General features: G+C 46.3%; 1 protein-coding gene across 1 annotated transcript in view; it reads left to right on the forward strand.

Annotated features, from left to right (window-relative positions):
• LOC119218930 (glutamate receptor ionotropic, kainate 5-like) overlaps positions 1-9,187 on the forward strand; it is a 49,757-nt gene continuing 40,570 nt past the window's right edge. The window contains exon 1 of the mRNA XM_037473724.2: positions 1-38. The gene's annotated coding sequence lies outside the window, so the exon portion shown is untranslated. The remainder of the gene's footprint in view (positions 39-9,187) is intronic.

Genomic DNA, 9,187 nt, shown 5'->3' on the forward strand with positions numbered 1-9,187 from the left:
ATCTTGATATCGGCTCCTGGTGTCGTCATCTTCATTCTGTGAGTCCTTCTTAAGTCTCCGGCCTTTCCCTCTCTCTCCCCCCTCCCCTCTCTGCTCTCCCAGCGGCCTCCTCCCGTAAATCCTGTCAATAATGGATGCAGCTGGCACACGAAACAAATTACAATCCTGTCCCATGCTATCGTCATCCTGGTACTTTTAATAACTTTTATCTTGCCTAACACAAGCGGTGTAAAACACACATTCAAAGCGGTGCTATCGGTGGGTGAGGCGGGTGAGGCGGGTGAGTCCAGCAGATGGGGAAGTGACTTTGTGGTGGTTTAGTTGCCTGAGTTACATGGGCCACAGATCACACATGAACATGGAGGTCCACCTGCAGGCTCTTTGGGGATCAGATTCCATGTTTCAGGCTGTCGGATGGAAGGCGGAAGCAGAAGAATCGCTTTTATGTTCCTAAATGAGAATAAAATGATGTGATTAACACCGTGCTGACATTTGAGACTCCAGGTTTGGCTAAGTGCTTTTGCTTTGAGGGGAACATTCACGTCTAATAGCTACTTCAGGATACCTTTAATGCAGACAACCTGTGATGTGTGAACCAATGAAATGGTCCATAGCTGACATTAAAAAGGCGTGTTGCTTTTCTTTCAATCCAATCTTTCTGGTCTCCTCTTGCTCAGTCCCTCGTCTCCTCCACCGTCCACTGACGTGTCTTTGTCTTCCCTTCTAAATCTCCCAGATGAATCTCTCCTGCATCATAAATCTCTCTGCCACTGTGCGGCGGAGTGCGTCATCGTGGGCGTTCAGTCAGACGCCGCGCGCCTCGCTTTCCATCTTGCACATATTTTCTTTTTATGTCTGATGATACTTTGAGCCTCAGAAGTGATGCTCCTGCGTAGGAGGAGAGAATCAATAAGGCTTTATTCAGCTGGTGTGTGTGTGATTTGAATTTTGATTTGAGGTAATCGGGCCGAGCTACTCGTAGGGAAAAGCTCCCGCCGGATTTGATTGGTTCATTACGAAGGATCGCTTTGTGCTCTCGATTTCCTCTTAAAGGGATTCTTTAGCCTTTTTTAGCCAGCAGTGTTCAGTTACTTTTGATTTAGTCTCAGTCTTTTAGACGAAAATTCAGGTTTTAGTCATATTTAGTCATCTTAATCCGTCTTAGATTTGGTCGAAAGAAAACACATTTTAGTCTAGTTTTAGTCACATTAAACTCCTTTTCTTCCCTTCTCAGGCCCAGACCCCCTGTGTTGTGTCTACAGCTGCATAATAGTCTAGCTTACATTACTTAAGTTGTCCATTAGATATCCCTCCTAGGACAGGTCTATAGCTGGGGGGGGGGGGCAAACTTGGGTTCTAAAATTTGACAGAGGGATCACGAACAAATGGATGAAGTGTTTGTGTGAGCTGATATAAATGACATGAAAAATCATTACATGAAAGCATTTCAATTCTAACAAGTAGCAAAGCATTTATTTGCAAGAATATTTGACAAATTTCCGACTTCATGAGAACCAGGAACCTAAACGCAACACTTTGGGTCTTTTGTTTACTCGCGATGCTTTTAACACCAACAGAAACCTCATGGTCCTTGATTGTTTCCACTGTGAAATGGCTTGTCTCAACAAAAGAGACCTTAACCTCCTGCAATCAGTGCAATACATTATTGTTTGGGCTGGATCAACGGGTTGGTGTGGGAGGAGTTAGAGTTAGCCTGACAGTTAGCTTTACAAGTAGCCTGAACAGTTATCTCTAAAGTCTCTAAAGTCTCTGAAGTCTCTAAAGCGCGACTTCTAAAACCTTTTGAAGACATTTAGTTCGGCTAATGTGATAAACCAGTAGAATGAACAGGCCCCTCCTCTTTGTCCCTCATCCTTACCTGCTGACGAGTCCTCGTGTGGACTTTAAAAAGGCTGAAAACTGATAGAATACAACCGAATGGGGGGGAAACAATCCTTCAGCTTTTGGACACAGCGTCTCTACACATCCATCCCGACACCATCAGACGCTGCAATCAGCTGTGGCGTCTTTCAGGGGACCTTCCCCCGCAGTAAGTAATGGCGGAGGACGATACCGACACAGAGTCTCTCATATTTCCTCCACTCCTCCAGGTGGAGAGCGAGCCGCGTCCATCTGGGGTTCAGACCTCGTTCGTCACCATCTGGGTCATATCGGTACCCCACTTGGCCCTGAGGGGGGTCAATTATTCAGGCTGGGCTTGGCTTTGTGTGAGTGTGGAGGGGGGAGGGGGGTGTTCTGTTGGTCGACCCCGGTCAGGCAGGTGACTGATGGCTCCGGCCGCCATGCGCCCCGTTATCTTGATGCACTGTAGGCTTTGTGTCAAGGTTTCACCACTTGACCTTTGACCTCATAAATAAGTGTCCCAATAATTCATGGATAAAAACAACACTCAGACATCTGAGGATGGTTTTAAAAGACGATGCTTCAGAAACCATCATTTAAGCAATTAGCCAAAGAGCCAAACTAAATGTATTCATTATTTTTATTATTATAATAATTTTTATTATTTCATAAGTTAAAAAGAAAGTAGTCCCTCGAGGTTCCCCGTAGCCACCGGTCCTCCCCAGTACCAACCGAGGTGAAACATGTTGACACAAGATGGTCCATCCACATCTAATTTGGATCATGATCATCATTTCTCCTCTGTGAACTGTGGCTGCTGATGAAATGGAAATGAGGGCTCTGCAGGTTTCGGCGAGTCGGCGTCTTCAGGACGGATCTTCAGTCCCGTCGTAAATTCCGAAAATGTTGGATTTCTTTTCCATAAATTGTTCGGCTCTCGAGCAGCAGCAGCAGCAGCAGCCTCCCCCCCACCAACGGCCCGCGATGGAGGCATCCATCACCTTCGTGCTGGGGCTCTGTGTACCTGAAGACGCCCCCCCCCCCCCCCCCTCGGTCGAGGTGTGGACCAATGGAAGACGGAGAGGCTTCAGGGCGCAGAGATCACATCGCTAACTTCAGAAGATCTCAGCTCTTCTACGAGCAGACAAAGGAGCCCGAGACTGTCCCCCGGCTCACAGGATGTCCCAGAACAATCGATAGCAGGCAGCAGCGAGGAATGATGACTCGAGGATGCCCAGGTCTCCACGGACCCGGGGGGGTCGCGAGTTCCTGCAGTCTGAGCAGATCAGAAGCCGGAGGAGGAGCGACCCGGGTCAATGATCAGCGTTCGGGCTTTAAATCACAGGAAGTGTGACTACAGTGGCCCATGGGGATTGTGGGTATTTGGCTGGGTCGTAATATGCTAACGAGCAGAATGCAGAGCTTTAAAGGAGCTCACCGCCTCCTGTTTTTAGTAGTAGTCCTTTAATCAAGATACTACAACAAAGTCAGGGCTTTAAATTAATCCTTCTACAAGGACCACTTTCCTAACTTTTTAAATAACATGTTATTAATATGGAAACTGATTTTTTCTCCATTCTCCATAAATAATGACTTTAAATTGCTGCACAATGAGTCTGTGAAAAATCAGATGGCAAACATCCTTATTGCATCATAATTTAATAATCTTTGCCTCTGAGCATATTGACTTGTTGGTCATTCTTTGGAATTAAAAAAGTTAAAGCCTTTTGTTTAATCTTCACAATTTCTTTCTTAGAACCATAAAATTCATGAAAATAATTTTCAATAATTTTTCTCTCCGGTATGTCAGAGCATGAACCAATCAGTGTCCTGATTGGGAGCAAGGGGCGGGGCCTATGTGAGCATGTGAGGAGACCATTCGTCCTCCGGAGAAGCTGAGATGATCCAATAAGAGTATTTCTTTTTGTTGTCTCTCTCCTCTCAGCTTCACTGAGAGTCGGTTTGGCCGAGCAGGAAGGAACGATGGGACGGTGGAAAAAACAGACCAGAGACCCAGGAGACCAATGTTTGTGTCCGTTTCCCACTGCAGCAAAACAAGCACTCGCACTTATCAATGCAGATGTTTTAGAGCTAATCGGGATCAAAAAAGTTCATTTTGAAAGGACACTTCTAAAACCGATGTTACAGCGGAGCGAGAGTCGCTTTTATTGAAATTAGAGTGGAAAGACACACACACACACACACACTCCACGTCTGCCAATCCACCACTGCATGCCCACTAACAATCACACACACACACACACACACACACACAATGAGCTGCTTAGTCAACAGAGTTCAGTGGAGCGTCGCAGCACTGCTGACTGCTTTACTGCAGTACATAGTGGGAGCCCTGCAACACACACACACACACACACACACACACACACAGAGGCACACTGACCCTGCTGTTGTGTCCCAGCTGTGCCTGGAGCAGAGGATGAATGTGAGGTGGAGCTTCGTGGTCAAAGCAGCAGTTTCGTCTCGTTAAAGGTTGTCATGTTCTCGTTCACTTGCAGCTTCGATGCACTGCGGCTCCCGTGGTTACTGCTTAGAGGACGCTGATGCTGGCGTCTCCTTAGCAACACGAGACACATGACAGGCCGAGCAGCCGCGGGTCGAAACCCATCATTACGCGGTTTTCTGTCGCAGAAGAAAGGAAACAGATAAAAGGTGTCCTGTAAAAAGGGAACAGGACGTATTCCACTCTAATGGATGCTCTTTTAGCTCCGCCTCCTCACATCCGTCTGTTTGGCTGCCAGATGCTCCACCGGGAGGCTCATCAGGACACGGACCGCACCAAACAGGAAGTGGGCCACCGTACCAACACGAGAGGCTGAAAGAGGAGGAAAAGCTGCGTTTTTCTTCTGTGCTCTTATGGGCCTCGTGTCATTTCACATTATTACACATAACTTTATTTCTGAACTTCTTTGTTTTGGGTTCTTTGTATGTTTGTATTACTTGGGTTGTCACCAACATCTGGTGAAAATGTCGAGGTGTTCAATACTTGTTTCACCCGCTGTATGACATCAGTCAGTAGGACCACGTCCTTCCTGTCGTAGTGGTGGCTGAGATTTGATTTTTGGGGCCTTTTGTCTCAGAGTCCATGAAGGAATATTCATGAACAGTGGTTTGCGTCTGCTGGGGTCACCACTAAGACGCCGATGTTTTTCTGCTCAGTAATGAAGTGTTGTGCTGCTCACTTGCTCCTTTCCCTTTTCTCATTTCATTTCCTGTCTTTATCGCGTCTTTATTTCCAGCTCTCATTTTTTAAATCTAATTTCTCTTTTAACTTGCCTTTTGCTCAATTTTCATCTCTTTCAATTATTCCACTTTATCCCATATCTATCTCACCTCTCCATTCTCATCTCCCATCAGTGTTTTTCTTCGTCTTGTCGCATGATTTTTAGCTTTCTAGCATTTTTTGTTTTCATCATCTTTCCTCTCTATATTCTTTCTCCCTCCTCTTCTTTCCCCACTGCAGCTATTTCAATCTAATTTTTCATCATTTTGGTTTTCAGTCTGCTCCCTTTGTCTCCCTTTTCTTTCTTTCTTTCTTTTCCTTTACCTTTTTCAATCTCTACTTTCCCCCACATCCTCTTTCCATTTCCCACCTGTCATCGCCCCCCCTTTCCTCCCTTCTTCACCTCTCTTGGTTGCCATCTGCTGCAGGTGTCTTTGGCATTCTAATTATCATTACGGCCCCCCTAACCCCCGCTCCTTCACCCTGCGTAATAGTCTTTTATTTTTGCAGGACCCAACGAGACATCCAGGTGGACGCTTTCCGGTGGAGACCTGAAAGCAGCATCGGTCCTTCTGTTTGCCACTTGCAGTGTTTTTAAAGCTTCTCGTTTCAAGTCCTGATGGAACCTGATGATGCTTCCACCACACCACTCACAACGTGTCTCTACATTTCTGTCTCTGTAGAGACTTGTACACTCACCAAGTGAATAACAATATAGAAGAATATGAAAACCACCGAAACGTACTGAGCCAAAGACACTGTCCAGATTGGAATTAGTTTGATAACCGATCTGCAGAGGTTCTGATCACTTTCTGTGTTCACTGTTTTGTTGTTAGTGTGGGGTCTTTCTTTCTGATGTAAAGTGGTATTGAAGCTTAATTTAGCCGCAGGAGAAGTAAACTGGCTTGTTACTTTATTCAAACTAAATAGCTAAGCTTTGGAAATTGAGATGGAGAATGTCGCAAAGGGGATGAACTATAAATGAGGATATGGAATCAGGAGCTTAATACAACCCCCGTTTTTATAAGAACAGTATTTGGTGGCAACTGTAGAAAAGTTCATAGGATCTCAACCGGAACCCTCAGCTTTGTTTTCCTTTACCTAAACTGCATTTCAAGTGCATCCTGTCAGGCTCATGAAGGTGTTCGTTGTCTGGCAGCAGAGACATCTGACCCCCCCCAGGTGCAGGTTATGCTGATCCTTCGCAGAACAAGGGGGAAGTATTTTTGCATTGTGTTGATGCCGGTCGCTATGTATTGGGCTGAGTGAAGGGGACCAGAGGGAAGGAGAGGAGGAGGAGGAGGAGGTGGCAGGAATAGATCAAATGCACTGAGATGATACCCCTCCCCCCCTTTTCCTCCATCCACTAGACTTTCCCGGAGGTCATTTTGGGCCTGAGAAATAACAAGCGGGGAGCGCCGCGTCCTAATTGTCTGTCGCTGCACTCCATTGGTCAAAAAAATTGCAGCTTAATCATGTTGTGAAACCCGGCGGCTCCCTGAAGAGCTGCAGAGGCTTTTTACAGCGTCACATGATGAAAGCTCACAACTCAGGCTTTAGTTTCTCCAATCATGTTTTCTCTATAGGCTTGTAGATTAAAAGTCTAATCCTCCGTATGCGTCAATACGGCTCTGAGAAGCTACGATGTCCTGTAGTGACCAGCAGGGGGCGACTCCTCTGCTCCCATAGACGTCTATGGGGAAATGACTGTACTTCTGTGTAGTGACCAGCAGGGGGCGACTCCTCTGCTCCCATAGACGTCTATGAGGAAATGACTCTACTTCTGTGTAGTGACCAGCAGGGGGCGACTCCTCTGCTCCCATAGACGTCTATGAGGAAATGACTCTACTTCTGTGTAGTGACCAGCAGGGGGCGACTCCTCTGCTCCCATAGACGTCTATGAGGAAATGACTCTACTTCTGTGTAGTGACCAGCAGGGGGCGACTCCTCTGCTCCCATAGACGTCTATGAGGAAATGACTCTACTTCTGTGTAGTGACCAGCAGGGGGCGACTCCTCTGCTCCCATAGACGTCTATGAGGAAATGACTCTACTTCTGTGTAGTGACCAGCAGGGGGCGACTCCTCTGCTCCCATAGACGTCTATGAGGAAATGACTCTACTTCTGTGTAGTGACCAGCAGGGGGCGACTCCTCTGCTCCCATAGACGTCTATGAGGAAATGACTGTACTTCTGTGTAGTGACCAGCAGGGGGCGACTCCTCTGCTCCCATAGACGTCTATGAGGAAATGACTGTACTTCTGTGTAGTGACCAGCAGGGGGCGACTCCTCTGCTCCCATAGACGTCTATGAGGAAATGACTCTACTTCTGTGTAGTGACCAGCAGGGGGCGACTCCTCTGCTCCCATAGACGTCTATGAGGAAATGACTCTACTTCTGTGTAGTGACCAGCAGGGGGCGACTCCTCTGCTCCCATAGACGTCTATGAGGAAATGAGCCGTACCGTACCGCTCGGTGGAAACGCGCCATTAGTTACTGATGGGCAGGTGCAGCTGTGTGTGGCAGGTCCTGTCATCAGTGTATGAATGGGTGTGAATGGGTGAATGATGTCATGTTAAAGCGCTTTTAATGGTCAGAAGACTAGAAAAGCGCTACAAGTACACTCCATTTATTTAGAGCTTCGATCTTTATCCAACTAATATTATATTATATTTCCTTCAAACGCATACGATGGACCCCTCTCTGTTTTTAGTCTTTATTAGTTTTACATTTTGATTTAAACTAAAATCTCTCACTAATCACCTTGGACTTGTACTGTAAATCAAAGCTTTTAGTTCATCGGAAATGTTTATATTGCGTTATCAGTGAAATGAAATATAATGTCTCACATCTCTGATTTCTAAAATGTCATTTTCAATAATTGCTGTCATGTAGCATTTATTTGCAAAAGCGATTATTCGAAGCTGCTCTGTCATTTTGATCGAAGCTTTGACTACAGCACCGATGATTTACTTCATTTTAAGAAGATGCTAATCATATGAACAGGAACATTCAGCTGTGTCCTGATGATTGATTTCTCCTTTGTGTTAGTTGTGAAAAACAAAACCTGTAATTTGTAACAAATTGTGTGCTTGGTTTTAAAAGCAGAGCGTGAGCAGATGATTTCAGCGGATGTTTTGGTTAAACACAGCCTTTGGAGGTCATTTGACCAAATTAGGTGATTGCAGGTGATCTGAGCCCCTCTGATGGAGGGGTGGGGGGGGCATTACTTGCATTGCTGCTACAGTCTACCTGGAACCAGACTAATAGAGTCCATGCAGATATGTCTCAGTGAGCACCACCTGGAGCTGTTGAGCTTCTCGGTTCCCTCTATGAAGAGTTAGGCAGTGAATATGCCTAGGGCTTTTATTGTGAAAGGTAGGAACACAGGAGCTGCCCTCTCAGAGGTTTAAAGGAGTAATGAAGGTTGCTGTGTTTGTTGGAAATACGGTTTGATTGTTTGGCTGTTGATTGATTATTTTCTGCCTGATATTGTGTGAAAGTGTGCAGGGCGCAGAGGGGGGAGAGGGGGGAGAGGGGGGAGAGGGCATGATGCCGTTTAAATGTCAGCCTCCCTCTGGTCACTAACACTCTGTGGTGACCTCACTGTGCACGCCATCAAGTCCAGCGGCATGGCTGATTATAGACAGAAATATGAACTAAATAAAGTCACACGTTCCTAAAGGCGCTGACCCCCCCCCCCCTCCCCCCCCGAAGCATCGACCCGTGGCTCTAACAACAGGCAACAAAGGGACTTGGGTTTAAAATTTGAAAATTAGAGTTGTGTAGTGGGTTTGCTGGGTGATGCTTTGGATCCGGACCACCGGAGAGGCGGTTTTCTTACTGATCTACTGATCGGACCGAGCTTCTGACCGGCACCACACGCCACTGAATGACGTTTACTATGATCGCAGCCAGAGGAGGGTCTTTGTGCCTCTGATGACGCCTCAATAACAACAAAAAGTGGCATCAGTTGTTGCTGATCATTTCCCAAATGGGTTTTCAGCCCTTTTTTCCCTTTGTTGTGAAAATCACTCATTTTGTGTCACATGTGTCACACCAGTCTCCAAAGTCTCTTTGGC

Source organism: Pungitius pungitius, chromosome 17 (assembly GCF_949316345.1).
Source record: "Pungitius pungitius chromosome 17, fPunPun2.1, whole genome shotgun sequence".
Lineage (NCBI taxonomy): Eukaryota > Metazoa > Chordata > Actinopteri > Perciformes > Gasterosteidae > Pungitius > Pungitius pungitius.